The sequence below is a fragment of the Palaemon carinicauda genome, unplaced genomic scaffold (assembly GCF_036898095.1).
Source record: "Palaemon carinicauda isolate YSFRI2023 unplaced genomic scaffold, ASM3689809v2 scaffold27, whole genome shotgun sequence".
NCBI classification, from domain to species: Eukaryota; Metazoa; Arthropoda; class Malacostraca; order Decapoda; family Palaemonidae; genus Palaemon; species Palaemon carinicauda.
In genome coordinates this window covers 343,510-362,210 of record NW_027170351.1, presented here as the reverse complement: position 1 = coordinate 362,210, position 18,701 = coordinate 343,510, and the positions used below count along the sequence as shown (strand labels likewise).

General features: G+C 44.5%; 2 long non-coding RNA genes across 13 annotated transcripts in view; one reads left to right on the top strand and one right to left on the bottom strand.

Moving 5' to 3' along the window:
• LOC137636308 (uncharacterized) overlaps window positions 1-18,701 on the top strand; it is a 267,899-nt gene that overhangs the window by 138,678 nt on the left and 110,520 nt on the right. The window lies entirely within an intron of this gene.
• LOC137636314 (uncharacterized) overlaps window positions 1-18,701 on the bottom strand; it is a 58,057-nt gene that overhangs the window by 9,618 nt on the left and 29,738 nt on the right. The window contains exon 2 of one of the 2 annotated variants that reach the window (XR_011043058.1): window positions 17,657-17,795. The exons of the other annotated variant lie outside the window; for it this stretch is intronic. This is a non-coding gene — a long non-coding RNA (uncharacterized lncRNA). The remainder of the gene's footprint in view (window positions 1-17,656; window positions 17,796-18,701) is intronic. 2 annotated transcript variants of the gene reach the window in all.

Here is an 18,701-nt window from a genome sequence, read left to right as displayed (position 1 = left end):
AACATTTGGTGTCTGTAAATAGATTATAGGTAGTCATAATACAGTACTTTGATAGTAAGCCACGCAGATGGCGTGCACACCACAAACATGTAACGCTTGCCAGAATACACGAGCAACGCAATAATGTTTATTGGTGATAAACATGAAAAACTACTTTTTTTTCTTTGGTATTCTTGTTTTGTTTTGTTTTATGTTGTTACCTTCCATAAAGCCATTGTTTTCCGATTACCACCGCCCTACATACCCCAACAGTAATGGGGGTCCCCAGGAGGGAATCGGGATTATGGGTGGTGGCAAAGGAAAACTAGGTATGGGCGGAAGATAACAGCAGAATAAGACATAAATCCAAGAAGAATAACGGAAAAAAATGTTTTTTTCATGTACAACTAACAGGACGAAGCAACACCAACAGAGTGACTGCGGCAGAGGTGCCTCTCTCCAGCAAAGTTTTCTATATCGGCCCGATTTCTATACGACGATTTAGAAAACTGGCTAAAGAGAAGGCTGTGCAATTTGCCACCACTCAAATGGATTTTGCTTCGCCGTGATTAGTTTTGCTTGCGATAAACTTCATCTCACTGCTCCTGTATTCTGGCAAGCGGTACATAGATGTGCTGTGCACGCCAACCGCTTGGGTAGCTATCAAAGTATTATAATTACTTATAATCTATATCACATACCTGAAATGGATTTCACTCCGCCGAGGTTCGCTCCACTCCAAATAAACATTACCTCGATGATCCTTTGTTCTGGCAAGCAGTACACAAATCGCTACCTCATTGCAAGAGGGTCGTAACTCCAAATTCCTGATTTTTCAGGAGACGCATTTGAAAGTTGCTAAGTCCTATGAATTTGATCATGTTTCACAAATCTTCTTAGTGCCATCTCTCGGCCGCTAATTCACCTAGATTTACGACTCTTTTACCAAAAGATGCAGAATCAATTCGGCAATCTTGTACACCCTATAACTCAAAACTAGCAAATTTGGAGTTACGACCCTCTTGCAATGAGGTAGCGAAATGTGCTATGCATGCCAGCCATGTGGGTCATAAATGTATCATAATCACCTACAACCTGTCCTATTATTATTAAGCTGACCTAAGATGCCATACTGTCCCAACCTATCAGTCGAAATCTGCCGTTTCCGGACGACGGGCAGCAACGGCACCGGAACGGCCAGCCATTGGGGAAGCTCCAAATTCCCCCTTACGCATTTTACTTCTGGGGTTACTTCCTATTGCGTGACAATGCCGGTAGCGTCCATCTGAACGCAGACTGCAAGGCTTGATACACTTAGGATCCTTGACTTCTCTTAGAAGAATATTATGATTATGTATAAGTGTCAATGTTTCTGAATTATTATGTAAAATAAGGTTTGTAGTACTCAAATGTCAGCTATGACTATAATGAAGAATTTTGATTTGAAATAAAATTGAAAAGTAATTTTTTCTGAGGATTTTTGACTGAATTTTTTAAAGAGAGATTTTGACAATTTTTTTAATAGGATTTTTTTTTTAAATTCTTATGATGATTTTTGACTGAAATTTTTAGAGGATTTTTGACTGAAATTTTTATAGAGGATTTTTGACTGAAATTTTTAGAGGATTTTTGACTGAAATTTTTAAGAGGATTTTTGACTGAAATTTTTATAGAGGATTTTTGACTGAAATTTTTAGAGGATTTTTGACTGAAATTTTTAAGAGGATTTTTGACTGAAATTTTTAGTGGAATTTTGACTTGAAATAAACAAGCACTGATTTTTTTAAAGACTTTCATGAAAAAATCATTTTTTTTTTTAATAGAAATACTGTATATATAATTTTTGATGGCACAATTCAAGGTAAAGTTTAGTCAAATTGTCACATAAAGAAGACATGGAAAACATCAATAAAGAATTTAGAAAATTTTTTATAATTACCGTAATTAAATTATTTTTAATTTTTGCCGCGGCAGAGCAGCCCTCTCTGCAGCCAGTTTTCTAAAACGTCGTATAGAAATCGGGCCGATATAGAAAACTGTGCTCGAGAGGGCTAACTCTGCCGCGGACGGACTGTTGTTATTTTACTCTCCTAGTTCTGCCTGACAAAAAAACAGCAAATTTAAAATAATTTGTATTTTTCCTAACTTGAAAAACCTGGAGCTGTTTACATAGGAGTATTACTTTGGCGATAGCTGAAACTAGCCATTAAAGTTTTTGGGGGGTATAACTACCCTTTGCTAGTTAGCGGAGGGAGGTAGTAGGAGTAGACCAACCGCCCAGCTCACACCAGAGCTAGTAACAATTGTCACTTTACAATTCCGGCAGGACTTCTGGGGGAAGGTGATGGCGGGACCAGTATGTGTGAAGAGCTTCAGGTTTGTATGGTCAGGAATAAAACATATTCTAAATTTGTCATATGTTCCATCACTATATACAAACCTCACACTCTTTACGTTGGAGACTCACCCCATGGTGGATGGAAGTCCTAAATCCAACTGGCTGAAGACTCCCTGGGTGACAAACTGTGTTTCGCATGAGCTCATCAGAGGGCGCCCTAACACCTCATAATCACTATAGGATGGCCGTCAGGGCAATCTGTGCTATGTGTAGAATTTAGCAATGTGACTTGACCAGGTGAGCGTAATTTTGGAGCGAAGCTCCCCACTTAACCTAGACATTGCCTGACCACCTCGCTTGGAGAATGGGGACATAAATACATATACATATATCAGGTTACACCAAGGGCATGGTACCCACCTGCAGTCAAGAGGAAGAAAGCTTGTAGAGTTCCTCGGATGTTTGACCCCAAGAGCGGGGAGACTGAAATATGAAATGGCCAGTCACTCGTGCATTCATCCTAGACTTACTTGTGGGTAACATCTGCCCACAACCAACTGCTACTTGTCCTACAAGGGAGCTGAGTTGTTATAGACCACATTTTGTGCAGTCACCATAGGACTTAAGGTACAATAAATGTGTTCAGGTTCCTGTGGGCAATGTCCTGCAGGTAGTGGGCGGTGAACGTTATTTGCCGTTTCCACACGTCCGCTTGTTAAACCTGCGTCGAGAAATAAATTCTTCTTGAACGCCAGGGATGTGCCGACACCCCTGAAGTCGTGATCACAGGGATGACGACTGGGAGGTGAGGAGCCTGGTTGTATGGCTCTCTCGATTACCAGTCTGATCCAGTAATCTTCCTCTTGGTCCTCCCCATGCTCACTAAGAGCTTGCTGATCTGAGGCCGGACTCAGGAGGTTTTTTTCAAATATTTCCTCAGTGCCCTCACAGGGCTAAGTAACAGTTGGTCTGGGTCATCTGTCACAGAACTGAGACACTCAATCTAACAAACTCAAATATGAAACTCAGTGTCACTTGCCCCCCATCCCCTTGAAAGGGCGATATCATAAGACAGATCATGTCGCTAACTGACTTTCTCAGCAGAGGCCAGGGCTAAGAGAAATGATATTTTCATAATAAAATAAATTTTTGAACATACTTACCTGGTAGTTATATATATATAGCTTAGTCCTTGACGTCACGGTAGAATTTCAAAACTCACGGCAATCGCCGATTGGGTAGCCAGGTGTACCACCAGTGCGCTCTCTACCCAGGTCCCTGGAACCATTTCAACTATTCCTCAGATCTCCCATGCCCTTAGGTCTCTAGAGGGGAGGAGGGTGGGAATTAAATTATATATAACTACCAGGTAAGTATGTTCAAAAATTTATTTTATAATGAAAATATCATTTTTAAACATCTGACTTACCTGATAGTTATATATATAGCTGATTAACACCTTTGGTGGAGGGACAGAGACAGCCAACATTGTTGGAATTTACCTAAGTTAATAAACAAGCTTAAGGGTTCGTACCTGTTAAGGAAGCCGACTTCAATGAATTCCTGCCTCATTATGTCCGCTTTCCTTAAGAGATACAGCGATCCACCCAGGGGGCTGAAGACCTCTAGGAGCCTTCAAAACGGTGTATAACCTCTATGTGACAGGACCTCCTCTAATACCCTTGTTCCGGGCGCTCCCAAGGAACAAACTGACCACCTGACTATAAATCAATGATTGTGGAAGACTGCGTCTAATCTCCACAAACAACCATAAAAATACAACAGTTCCAAGGGAAAAAAAAGGGTATTAAGTTACGGGAGTGTAGTGGTAGATCCTTCCCCCACTACTGCACTCACTGCTACGAATGGTCCCAGGGTGTAGCAGTCCTCATAAAGAGTCTGGACACGTTTCAAATAGTGTGAGGCGAACACAGATTTGCTCCTCCAGAAAGTCGTGTCCATGATGCTCTGCAAAGACCTATTCTGCTTGAAGGCTACAGACGTTGCCACAGCTCTAACCTCATGTGCCTTGACCTTCAAAAGCTCGAGGTCTGTCTCACTACAATGAGAATGAGCCTCCCTTATTAAGAGCCTGATGAAGAAGGATAGCGCATTCTTAGACATCTGTAGCGAAGGTTTCTTGACTGAGCACCAAAGTGCTTCTGACTTGCCCCGTAAATTCTTCGTTCTTTCCAGGTAGAACTTCAGGGCTCTTACTGGACACAGGACCTTCTCTAATTCCTCTCCTACCAAATCCGAAAGGTTCGGAATCTCAAAAGCCTTGGGCCAGGGTTGTGAAGGGTGTTCGTTCTTAGCGAGAAAATCTAGCTGTAAGGAGCAGATAGCCTTGTTATCTCTAAACCCTACATTTTTGTTGAAGGCATGAATTTCACTGACCCTTTTTGCTGTCGCCAAACTGACCAAAAAGAGTGTCTTCGTGGTGAGATCCTTAAACGAGGCTGAATGTAAAGGTTCAAACCTGCTACTCATTAGGAACTTCAGGACTATGTCTAGATTCCAAGCTGGCGATTCCTGATATCGTTTCAAAGGATTTGAGAAGGTCCTGGAGATCTTTATTATTGGACAGGTCCAAATCCCTACGCCTGAAGACGGCCGCTAACGTGCTCCTGTATCCCTTGATGGTTGAGGTCGAAAACTTACGCTTCCTTCTAAGGTACAGAAGGAAGTCAGCAATCTGAGTCATAGAAGTACTGGAAGAGGAAACAGAGTTGTTTCTGCACCATTCTCTAAAAACCTCCCACTTGGATTGGTAAACCTTGATGGTAGAAGACCTCCTTGCTCTCGCAATCGCACTAGCTGCTTCCTTCGAAAAACCTCTAGCTCTCGTGAGTTTTTCGATAGTCTGAAGGCAGTTAGATGTAGAGCTTGGAGGTTTTTATGGTACTTTCCCAAGTGAGGTTGTTTGAGAAGATCTACTCTCAAAGGGAAGCTTCTCAGTGTGTCCACCATCCATTCCAGTACTTCTGTGAACCACTTTCTCGTGGGCCAAAAAGGGGCCACTAGAGTCATTCTGGTTCCCTCGTGCAACACAAATTTTTGCATCACTTTGTGCACAATCTTGAACAGTGGGAACGCATACACGTCCAGATGGGACCAGTCCATGAGGAAAGCGTTGATGTGAACTGCTTTGGGGTCTGGCACTGGGGAACAGTAAGTCTCCAGTCTCTTCGTGGTTGCAAACAGGTCTATACAAGGATGACCCCAAGTCTGCCATAGGCTCTTGCAGACTTCCTGATGAAGCGTCCATTCTGTAGAAAATACTTGCCTTTTCTGCTCAGACTGTCAGCCATCACGTTTCTTTCCCCTTGAATAAATCTTGTTACAAGGGTTACATTCTTTTCTCTTGCCCAGTAAAGGAGCTCTCTCGCAGTCTCGTAAAGAGACCTCGAGTGGGTTCCGCCTTGCTTGCCTATGTAGGCCAATGCTGTAGTATTGTCGGAATTGACCTGTACCACTCTGTTCAGGACTGACTCTTCGAAGCCTTTGAGGGCTAACAGGACTGCCAACAGCTCCTTCTGGTTTATGTGGAGGATCTCCTGATCTTTTGTCCAGGAACCCGAGATCTCCAACTTTCCCAGTGTTGCTCCCCACCCCGAGTCCGAGGCTTCTGAACACAACACAAGGTCTGGGATCCTCTGTTTCAGAGAAAGACCCTCTTGAAGTTTGAAGGGGGTCGTTCCACCACTGAAGGCATCGCTTTGTGGATTCTGAAATGGGGATATATTTCGTCTCCAGCTCCTTTCCCCTATTCCAATGTAGATTGAGGTGGAACTGAAGAGGGCGAAGATTCAGTCTTTCCAGGGAGACAAACTGCTCCAACGAGGAAAGGGTTCCCAGAACTCATCCAATCTCTCGCAGAACACTTTCCCTTCTCTAGAAAGCATTGAAGTTTCACCAGGGCTTGTTCCGTCCTTGAGGCAGACGGAAAAGCCCGAAAAGCTCGACTCCGAATCTCCATCCCCAAGTAAAGAATCTCTTGGGATGGTGTCAGTTGTGACTTGTCCCTGTTTATCAGAAGACCCAGTTCTTCTGATAACTTCATCGTCATCTGCAGATCCTCCAGACAGCGATCTTAGGAATGAGCTCTGCGTAGCCAGTTGTCCAGACACAGGGAGGCTCTGATACCTCTTGAATGCAGCATTCTTGCTACATTTGACATTAACTTTGTAAAGATTTGAGGCGCGGTGCTTAGGCCGAAACAAAGAGCCCCAAACTGGAATACCTCCTCTTTGTACATGAACTTCAAGTATTTCTTGAAGTTCAGATGGATGGGGATGTGAAAATACGCATCCTAAAGGTCTAATGAGACCATCCAGTCGTCCTTTCTGACTGCTGCTAGGACTGATTTCGTTGTTTCCATAGTGAACTTTGTCTTCTGTACGAAGAAGTTGAGTGCACTCACATCCAGGACTGGTCTCCATCCCCGCGAGTTCTTGGGAACCAGGAACAAGCGGTTGTAAAATCCTGGTGACCGCAAATCTCGCACACTCTCTATTGCCTCCTTCTTTAATAAGAGTGACATTTGCTGTTGCATTGCCTGCATCTTTGATTCTTCTCTGTATCTGGCCAAGAGGTCTATCGGAGTTACTACTAAAGGAGGTTTCCCTAGGAAAGGGATTTTGTATCCCTCCTTGAGTAACTGGACGGACCAAAGGTCTGCTCCTCTCCTCTCCCATACTTGCCAGAAGTTGGTTAGTCTGGCTCCTACCGCTGTCTGAAGGCGAATGCAGTTAGACCCTGCTTCGACCTGGTCTTGAGCCTCTCCTCTTCGCTCTCCTTCCCTCGGGTCTGGTACTACCCCTGCCGAATGATTGCCCGCGAAAGGGCTGAGAAAACTGATGGGATGGTGCTTCCTCCTTAGGCTTACGACTCGAGAAGGATGTAGGCAGAACCTTCCTTGCTATCTTAGACAGTAAATCCTGTGTGGCCTTTTGGGCTAACGCGGAAGAGACTTCTCTGACCAGTTCTTGCGGGAAAAGGAGCGAAGAAAGGGGTGCATACAGTAACTCAGACTTCTGCATGGGTGTAACCCCATTTGCCAGAAAAGCACACATTTGGGCTCTTTTCTTAAGGACACCCGCCGAGAAAAGAGCCACTAACTCGGACCCGTCTCTCAAAGCCTTGTCCATACAAGACATAATGTGGACAAGGCCTTCTGTGTCCGCGTCCTTCAATGAATACACCTTTTTCCCCAAGGCTCCTAGAGTCCAGTCTAGGAAATTAAACACCTCGAAGGCTCTGAAAATGCCTTTGAGAAGGTGATCCAACTCCGAAGTCGACCAAAACACTTTAGTTCTCCTGATGGCCGTCCGACGAGGGGCGTCCACCAGACTCGAGAAGTCTCCTTAGGCAGAGGCAGGGACTACCAGGCCAAGAGCTTATCCAGTATTGCACCAAACGCTTGATCTGGATGCTAATCTGGCCGGGGGAAAAGAAAAAAAAGAGTTTTCCCTGGTCCTTCTTAGATTGCATCCAGTCCCCCATCATCTTTAAGGCTCTCTTAGATGAGCGAGACAACACCATCTTCATAAAATGGGACTCCTTCGATGCCTTCCCAAGCGTAAACTCTGAAGGCGGGGAACGAGGAGCAGCAGGAACAAAGTTTTCAGGAAAAACTTCAGAAAAAAACTCTCATGAGTCTTTTCAAGTCCGCCGACAAATGTTGGTTTATCGGGTCCTCTTCTTCCGACACCTCCTCTAAGGGATAACTAGGGGAAAGGTGACATGTCGTCGTTCCCTTCTTCTGACAGGTCTCGTATCGAAGTAGAGACGTCCTGCTTCCTTGGAGTCAACTCCTTTTTATCCTGACTTCTGGCGTCCAATATCATGACGCCTGGCGTCACGGTGTTCCAAACCTTGACGCTCGGAGCAATGACGTCCGCGATCTCAACGTTCGGTTTCATGACGTCCGAGGTTTAGACGCTCGGCGTCCCAACGTCCAACTTCTTGACGTTCGGCGTCATGACTTCCAGCTTCCCGACGCTTGGCATGATGTTCAACTTCTCGACGCTTAGCTTTCTGATGCTTGGCGTCAGGGCGTGAAGATTCTTGACGAGCAACTCTCTTCTTGTCTGTGGGCTGGTAGACCTTCATGAGGGAGGAGAATTTCTGCTGCATATCTTGCAGTACACTTAAATTCGGAGCAACTTACTGCTGTGGACAAACAGAAGACGCTGCTTCCTCAACTAGTTCTCCCTCCACATCGCTCAAGGAAACCGCAGAACGTTCAGGAGACGAGTACCAATCCAAAGGGGAAGGAGGAGTATGTAAAGAGGTCATACCAGCCTCCGATAACTATTTATTTCCTACCGATGGGGATGGCTACCTGACATCTTCCAACTTCCTTTTATCTCCTACCGAAGTAGATGGCCGCTTGGCAGGAGAACTTTCCTTGGAGCAGGAAGGAAAACGCTCCAATGACTGCAACCTGGCGCCTGAGGCGTCATAACACGACGCTACTCAACAGCGGAAATCTTCCTCTTGAGAGGTCTCGATGTAAGACGCCAGCCCCGTCTGGGCGCTGCGTCATCCGACGAAGAAGAAAACACTTTTACCTCGCCTTTCCCATGGCGAGGGCGAGCGTCCTGGGAAGCATCAACAGGTACGCTCGAGGGGACGACTGCTCGGGAGCTAACACCTCTCGCCTTCCCGTCGACATTCCTTCTCCCAGGGGTTGGGAGCTTGGAAGAGGTCTAGGGCTAGGAGATCAACAGGTTCGAGCAGCCGCACTCTCCACTGCACTGACTTTAGCACCGACACTTGCACTCTTTAACTCTTTCACATCGGACCATAATTTAGTCCTATCTGCTGCGAGCGACTCCACTCTCTTGCCCAGGGCTTGAATGGCCACCATCATGTCCTTAAGAGTTGGTTCATTAGCTTTAACAGTAGTGGGATCTGGAACTACCACTACAGGGGAAGGATCAATATGTTCGTTATCACGGGGAGGGGAACAATCCCTAGAAGAACGAGACAAACTTTAACTTCTCCTGATCCTATCCCTTTCAAGCTTATGAGTGTAGCGGTCATACTCCAACCACTCACTCTCAGTCAGAATTACACTTTCATCACAACAATCATCCAACTCGCAACATTTACCACTACATTTCACACAAATGGAGTGGGGATCTACAGAGGCTTTAGCAAGCCGGGTCTTACAACCTCTCACACACCTTCTAATACTCGAAGAAGAGTCAGACATTATGAAAAAATCGAAAGAGATCAAAACAACAATATCTAATCGGGCCCAGGAAAATACCAAAAATTAAATCCAAAACGAGCAAAAGCCAAAGTGTACTTCACCAAAATAACTGCAAATAACACAGGCTACAGCGAGCGAAATTCCAACGATGTCACCGGTGATAGGCAGGGAAGATCTGAGGAATAGTTGGAATGGTTCCAAGTACCTGGGTAGAGGGCGCACAGGTGGTACACCTGGCTACTCAATCGGCGATTGCCGCAAGTTTTGAAATTCTGCCGTGACGTCAGTATATAACTACCAGGTAAGTATGTTTAAAAATACAAATTACTCCAAAAACTTATGATTTGTTCCTACGCGAATACAAACCCTCGTTCTTTAATATGAGTTTTACCCTTAGGAGGGAGAAGTCTTAAAACCAACTGGCAGGTTTACATTCCTGGGAAATGTCTAAGAACTTTGGTACTGAATAGAAACAATAATGATGACTCATATCAGCCTCATAGACATGAAGATGAGGTATATGTTAGGATAAGTCCCTACTATGGACTGATATAGATGGTCAAGGAAGAACCTATACCTGTATAATTGAAGTCAGTGATTTTAGCGTTATGGAAGCGTTATTCTGTAGGTTAGCTAGATGTTTTCGTTGTTTTTTCCTCTTTGGCATGATGAAATTCTTTCCAAAACAAAGGAAAACAGATGTGAAAAAGGGAATGTCAGAGGAAAACAAAAACGTGAACTAAAACGCGTACAGGTATTAATTTCTGGCACTGTTGTTCTGTTGGTTCTTTATGCAAGCTGCATAAGATTTTTCATAACTCTGACCATCCTTTGCATCCAGATCTTCACAGAACGTACCATCCTGTACTGTGAACGTGAAAAGATGAATTATTTTAATAAAGTTAACATGAACAAATATTAAGGAAAGCAGAATATTAAAACAATTTAGATGAACTATGTTAATCAAGTTAGGATATGTTGCTTAAATGTACGGTCATATGAGAACGCGGGTGCATACATTTGTCTATCCTCCCCTTCATCCAGGAGGATAGGGGAGATAATTCTGAACAAACTTATTGCTAAGAAACGTTGCTTGATCATGTGGCTCAAATGCATCTATCATCTGGTCCAACAAATAATGGAGTAACTGCTGCACCCTAAGGAAGAGGTAAAAAGCCAGTCGATCTTACCTTCCCTTCTAAACTCACGTCATAACTGTCAATTTTTAGGCCCAAAGATGACTATTTTCAGCTAAAATTCAATTACCACATGACTTTCACCTTTACAGTGAGCCCTCGCTACTTCGCGGATTCACCACTTCGCGGATTTTTTTCACAACGCATGTATATACATATATCGCGGATTTTCCGGAAATTTCGAAAATACCGCGATGTGACCGATGGTGCGAGATTGGAGAAAGTAAGGAAAATTGAATCATGATTGATTTTCAATATAAATGAAACTTTGAGGAGCAACAAAGATATCATAGAGAGAGAGAGAGAGAGAGAGAGAGAGTGTGTGTGTGTGTGTGTGTGTTGTTTTAAATGTAATAAACAAAAAAATTTTATAGGTTATAACACATTGGTGCTTATGTAATATCAACTGTATACTGTAGACGGTTTGAATAAGTTAAGAAATGGTATAAACGATACTTTGTTAGTGTATCCGTACATTCTGAAGAGCGGCAGCTAGACGTCAGCTGATCTAATCACAGCCAAAAGTAAAACAAAAAGAAGTCAACAATACTCAATTTTTAAAACGCACCCGAAATTTAAAAACAAAAGTACACGCTTTCTTAATGTGCAATTAACTATTTAAAGAGTAGCAATTTTCTAGAACAAAATGATGTTTCCCAAAAATAGTGGTTTGCTGATGAAATCGGATGCCGTATTTTTAGCAACGATTGAAATGGATGTAAAGTCGGCATAATTTTTTCGTTTCGTATTTAATTGACACTAAGAAAACTAATTTTAGTTTCTTCATCTATATGTAAGTATTGTATAACACGAGAGAGAGAGAGAGAGAGAGAGAGAGAGAGAGAGAGAGAGAGAGAGAGAGAGAGAGAGAGAGAGAGAGAGAGAATCAGCTGTTGAAATGAATGCCGTGTTTTTTCTTTCGTGAGAATTTCATCGCCAAAACTATAACAACAACATACTGTACTGAACTTTACAGTATTATACAGACTACTGTAATATGATAAAGTAAAATATTTGTAATAACCTATTTTATATGAAATGGGGCTATTTCTTTTGTTTAAAATTTACATTTACGTACGTAAAACTACTCTCTCTCTCTCTCTCTCTCTCTCTCTCTCTCTCTCAAATTGTTTTCCTGCTTTGCTACGTATGTATGATTTTATATAGATACGGTAAATAATATTTGTAATAACATTTTCTAAAAGCTTTTACTGTAATATCATTATTTATCACTTTCATCATGCGCGTTAAATATGACAAATTCGAAGATAATTTGTATTTTTCCTAACCATACAAACCTTAGCTATTTACAAAGGGTTTACTTTTAGCGCAGCTGAAATGACGAGCCAATAGTTTTTAACGAGGGTTAATTACCCCCGCGCTAGTTAGCGGGGGGTGGGGAAGGGTAGCTTGCTACCCCTCCCCCCTCCACACACCGGTGACTTGCTTCACTTCACTTAGAGGTAGGACTTGACTTGGGGGTCAGGGATGGCGGGCACATATGTGTAAATAGCTAAGGTTTGTATGGTTAGGAAAAATACAAATTATCTTCGAATTTGTCATTTGTTCCGTAACCGAAATACAAACCACGCTATTTACAAAGGGTGACTTACCCCTTAGGAAGGGTGGAAAGTCCCCAGCCTTACTGACTTCGGCTTGCCCTTAGTGAGCATCGCTAGGAACGAGTGGCCTACATAAGTAGTGTGAGGAGGAGAGTGTGACTCGTCCTATGAAGTTGACCTTGAGACCTTCAGATAGGAATTCTAGGATAGGACGTTCCCCATACCACCTCGTCAGGGTATGGGAGACGCAACAGTATTAAGCTTAATACTAGGAGCACAAAGAAGCATGGGTTACCTGCAGAGGTCGAGGTCAGCTATGCGAGGACCAGGATGCTGCTTCCCCAAGAGAGGGGAGAATGAAGAAAGAAGTAAGGGTCAGACATACTCTTTCATTCACACAGACTAAGACCGGGTAACAACGCCCTCAACCTACTGCTACTTGTCCAAAAAGGAGCCTGAGGTTAGACCAGCTGTTGTGCAGCCACCACAGGGCCGATAGAGAACGTATCGAGGCTCCTGTGGGTCACGTCTTGCAGGTAGTGGGCTGTGAAGGTCGTTTGACGCTTCCAGAGAAGTTTCTCTTGAAGGCCAGGGATGTAGCAATACCCCTGACATCGTGGGCCCGAGGGCGACGTGACGGAGGAGGGTCAGGATTCAGGGCATGGTGGATAACCCTTCGAATCCAAGCAGAGATGGTGTTCCTTGTGACCCTCCTCTTTGTCCTGCCTGTGCTCACAAACAAAGCTCGCACATGAGGACGGACTGCAGCCGTTCTCTTCAAGTAGTACCTCAGACACCTCACTGGGCATAGTAGCAGCTGGTCTGGGTCGTTTGTTACAGAACGGAGCCTCGCGATCCTGAAAGAGTCGAACCGAGGATCCGGCACTCCAGGATTCTGAGTCTTGGCCACAAACTCAGGGACGAACCTGAACGTTACCTCCCCCCATCCCCTTGAATGGGCGATGTCGTACGAGAGACCATGAAGTTCACTAACTCGCTTGGGCGAGGCCAAGGCGAGTAGGAAAGCCGTCTTCCAAGACAGGTGGCGATCGGAGGCCTGGCGTAATGGCTCGAAGGGAGGTCTCTTGAGAGACCTGAGAACTCGAACCACGTTCCAAGGAGGAGGTCTCACTTCCGACTGGGGGCAGGTAAGCTCATAGCTACGTATGAGTAAAGAGAGTTCTAGCGATGAAGAAATATCCACGCCCTTCAATCTGAAGGCCAAGCTTAAGGCTGAGCGATAGCCTTTCACTGCCGAGACAGAAAGGCGCATTTCTTCTCGCAGATACACAAGGAAGTCCGCTATTGCTGGAATAGTGGCATCGAGTGGAGAGATACCCCTTCCACGACACCAACCACAAAAGACTCTCCACTTCGCTTGGTAGACTCCCTCAGAGGACCTTCGCAGGTGCCGAGACATTCTCTCCGCAACCTGTTGCGAAAAGCCTCTCTCCGCGAGGAGACGCTGGATAGTCTCCAGGCGTGAAGCCGAAGCGAGGCTACGGCCCTGTGAGGGACACCGGAGTGGGGTTGTCTGAGAAGCTCGTGTCGTGGAGGAAGCTCCCTTGGGAGTTCCGTCAGGAGTTGCAGAAGGTCCGGAAACCATTCCGCGTGATGCCATAGCGGAGCTACTAGAGTCATGGAACAGTTGACCGATAGTCTGGTCCTGTTGAGCACCCTTCTCATCAGACAGAATGGTGGGAAGGCGTACACGTCGATGTTGTCCCACCGTTGCTGGAAAGCATCTTGCCAGAGTGCCTTGGGGTCCGGGACTGGTGAGCAGTACAGGGGTAGCTTGAAGTTCAAGGCTGTCGCGAACAAGTCCACCGTCGGGGAACCCCACAAAGTCAGGACTTTGTTGGCTATCTGAGGATCCAAAGACCACTTGGTACTCACTATCTGCGAAGCCCTGCTCAGACTGTCGGCGAGCACATTCCTCTTGCCAGGAATGAAGCGAGCTGATAGTGTTATCGAGTGGGTTTCGGTCCACCTCAGAGTCTCTACTGCAAGATGGGATAGCTGTTGCAAAAAAGTGCCTCCCTGCTTGTTGATATAAGCCACTACCGTGGTGTTGTCGCTCATCACCACCACGGAGTGACCCGCCAGGAACCGTTGGAACTGTTGAAGGGCCAGAAAGACGGCCTTCAATTCTAGCAGGTTGATGTGTAGGCACTTTTCTGATTCTGACCAAAGGCCTGAGGCCCTCTGGTTCAGAACGTGCGCCCCCCACCCTTCTTTTGACGCGTCCGAAAACAGAGTCAATTCCGGGGGAAGGACGAGAAGACTCACTCCCTTTCGCAGGTTCTCGTCGGCCAGCCACCACCGCAAGTCTGTCTGTTCCAGAGACCCCATTGGGATCAGAGTGTCCGGGGAATCGGATCCTTGATTCCACCGGGACTTGAGCCGCCATTGAAGGGATCTCATCCTGAGGCGGCTGTTTGGAACCAGACGGGCCAGGGAGGATAGGTGGCCCAAGAGACGCAACCACGATTGGGCAGGGAGTTCTTTTCGCCTGAGAAAAGGTTCCGCCACCCTCCTCAGCCTTGCTATCCGGTCGTCTGATGGAAAGGCTTTGTGGAGATTGGTGTTTATTAGCATGCCTAGATAAACCAGTCGTTGGGACGGCTGCAGAGAGGACTTCTCGAGGTTTACCACGATCCCCAGATCCTAGCAAAGATCTAGAAGCCTGTCTCGGTGTCGAAGAAGGGTCGACTCCGAGTCTGCTAGGATCAGCCAATCGTCTAGGTAACGAAGGAGACGAATGCCGTTCCTGTGCGCCCAAGTCGAAATCAGGGTGAACACTCTGGTGAACACCTGAGGAGCTGTGGAGAGACCGAAACACAGCACCTTGAACTGGTAGATCTTGTTGTCTAGGCAGAATCTCAGGTACTTCCTGGAAGACGGATGGATTGGGATCTGGAAGTACGCATCCTTTAGATCCAGTGTACACATGAAGTCTTGTGGTCTCACCGCAAGTCTGACCGTGTCTGCTGTCTCCATGCTGAACCGGGTTTGTTTGACAAACCTGTTCAGAGCCGAGAGATCGATGACGGGTCTCCAGCCTCCAGTAGCCTTCTTTACAAGAAAGAGTCGACTGAAGAAGCCTGGAGAGCCGTCCACGACCTCCTGGAGAGCACCCTTCTCGAACATGGTCTCGACTTCGGCCTGAAGGGCCAGCCCCTTTGCCGATCCCATGGCATAGGAGCTCAACGACACTGGATTCGCTGTCAGGGGAGGTTGAGATGACGTGAACGGGACGCGATAACCTTGGCCGATCACTGAGATCGTCCAAGCATCGGCCCCGAGATGTTGCCACCTGCGGACGCAACGCTGAAGGCATCCCCCCACAGGTGGACACGCAGGGGGACTGCCACCCCTAGGGCTTGCGGCCGCGGCCGCCACCCCTAGAAGTCTTGCCTCCCCTGGAGGACTTACCGCCCCTCTTGGCCTTGGCTGGAAATGGCTGGGGCTTAGACACCACTTTCTTAGCTGCCGGTGCCTGTTTGGGAGCCTTACGAGGCTGTTGCTGCTGTTGTGGCGGGGCTGGAGGCTTATAGGGCCGAGTTGTAAGGGCCCTGTGGAGGAGGGAGTCCGTGCTGGATTTCCTCCACCTCTCAGCCGTTCGCTCCAAGTCTTGAGGCTCAAACAGGCTCTCCCCCAGGAGGGAGGAATGTCGGAGCCTACACACATCTACGGCGGGGACCTTCGGATGGAATCTCTCGGACACAGCATCGCGACGCTTCAACACCGAGTTGGCCCACAGGGTGCTAACCTGGTGCGCCAAGAACTCGATTTTTTTAATAGAAATAATGTATATCTAAATTTTGATGGCACAATTCAAGGTAAAGTTTAGTCAAATTGTCACATAAAGAAGACATGGAAAACATCAATAAAGAATTTAGAAAATTTTTTATAATTACCGTAATTAAATTATTTTTATTTTTTGCCGCGGCAGAGCAGCCCTCTCTGCAGCCAGTTTTCTAAAACGTCGTATAGAAATCGGGCTGATATAGAAAACTGCTCGAGAGGGCTGCCTCTGCCGCGGGAGCACTGCTGTTATTTTACTCTCCTAGTTCTGCCTGACAAAAAACAATAAATTTAAAATAATTTGTATTTTTCCTAACTTAAAAAACCTGGAGCTCTTTACATAGGAATATTACTTCAGCAATAGCTGAAACTAGCCATTAAAGCCTTTAGGAGGTGTAACTAGGCTCTGCTAGTTAGCGGAGGGAGGTAGTAGGAGTAGACCAGCCACCCAGCTCACACCATGGAACTCGGCTATTAGAATTTATAACAGGGAATCAGTAGTTACTGGCTGGTTGCAGGAAAGCCCCTCCCCAAGCACAATGAGTAGCTACTTGAACTTTAAAGACAAGGACTTGTAGTGTGGTTGAGCCAGGATATGTAACTTAAGAGGACTCGGGTCTATGTATTGTGGTTTGGAAAAATACTTTTTATTCTAAAAATTTGTGATTTGTTCCTACACAAATACAAGCCCTCATTCTTTAATAGGAGACTTATCCTTAAGAGGGAGGAAGTCATGTAGCCAACTGGCAGATTTACATTCCTGGGAAATGCCAAAGAACTTTGGTACTGAATAGGAGTAAAAGTGATGATTCATATCAGCCTCATAATGACTTGCTTCATCCCCTACACAGGGGGCATATCATCAACCCATACCTCAAAGTAATTCCCTATACTGTACCTAAAAACCGTAATTAATCCCTATAACAATACTGTACCACTGTGCTGTACTACAGTAAATATAGCACTTGATCTGTACTTATTCACATAGTATACAGTACTGTATAAATCTAGAATACAACTATGCTAGTCATCAAATGCTAGAAAATATTTTAAAAATCACCACAATGTAAAATAGAACACAAACCATATCCTGCAATGAAATTTATAGCAAAGAGAATTATAACAAAGTGGTTCCAAATTCCACATGATATATAACATAATACATTTTAACCCTTATACCCCCAGGCTATTTGGAAATTTCCAACCCTTAACCCCCAGGGGGTTATTTTTTTCCCAGCACATTTCGCAGTATATTTTTTTTAAATTGCTCTAACAGCCTTAATTTTTGTCATAGAGAGGTCAGGTTGGTCTCATTCTCTTGAAAAATGCCTGAATTTTCTCAAAAAAATTATCAAAAATATGAAAAAATAGAATCTTATAGCATTTTTTGCGAGGACGTACCGGTACGTCCATGGGGGTAAAGGGATGGGTTTTGTGAAACGTACCAGTACGTCCTTTGGGGGTAAAAGGGTTATCAAGGATTTAATTGCTAAATGTATATTTTTATTGAAAGGATAAAAACATCAGCTATTTACTGATCAACCATATTTACCTCTTCTTTCTTCAGAACACCGAATTCACCGTTATTGAGCCATCATAAAAAATTATTGTTCTTGCGAACATTACTTGTATGGGTTAGTTTACTCCTCAAGAGAAGATCATATCCTTCATGATCACATTTGTTTAACAACCTGGAATATACAGAAAAATTAGAAAACGCACATACAAAACAGCTTAAATGAACAATAGCATACTACAGTATTAATGTGGCTTATGAGGGGCCGTATATATTAGCATAGCATAAAACTAATTCCAAGAATATACAAAAAAGCCTTTATTAAATTATACAACTAACTTTTTGATGACTAATTTACTCTTAAAGGGTTAAATATTAAACAATTTTTCTTCATCAGCTGATTTTATGGGATTTAAGAGCGAAAAGGCTTTTCTTTATCAGCCACATGACTGAATATAAATTTTTGGTATTAAATATGAAAGGAGATTTATCCGGACTAAATATTTGACATCCAGGATAAACGATAATTGTACAGTACAGTATTACCGACTCTTTTCATTACTAATCATCATTCATCCATATGGCTTAGCAATATTGAATCACATAAGGTACTCAACTACTAACTAATGGCATCCATAACACTTCCAAAAAAATATTCATTAGTCACAAATAACCAATTCAATGTATAGAATAACATTGGGTCTTCATAGTTTTGAAACTCTTGAGTCAGTATAAAAAGCACTTCAAATTCAAAATATCCATGAATCAAGGGGACACCCAGAGAACCAACCAAGAAACCAAAAAAGATGAAACTGACATGGCTTGGTGGGAGCCTTTGTAGGGTGACGGCCAGATCCGTTTTCATTCATAGAAAATGGGAATATTATAAAGTGGGGTGGACTGTGGCCGTCATTCTAAAATCGAGTTCGTAGAAGACTGGAATATTCTGAACTGTGGCCGTCGTTCTAAAAACGAGATTCTGGTCTAGAAATGCTATAGTCTACTTTTGGCACAAAATCCTTCAGTCTCATCTTTTCAAGAAAAAGCTCTCAAACAACCGAAGGAAATCCATACAGAGCCT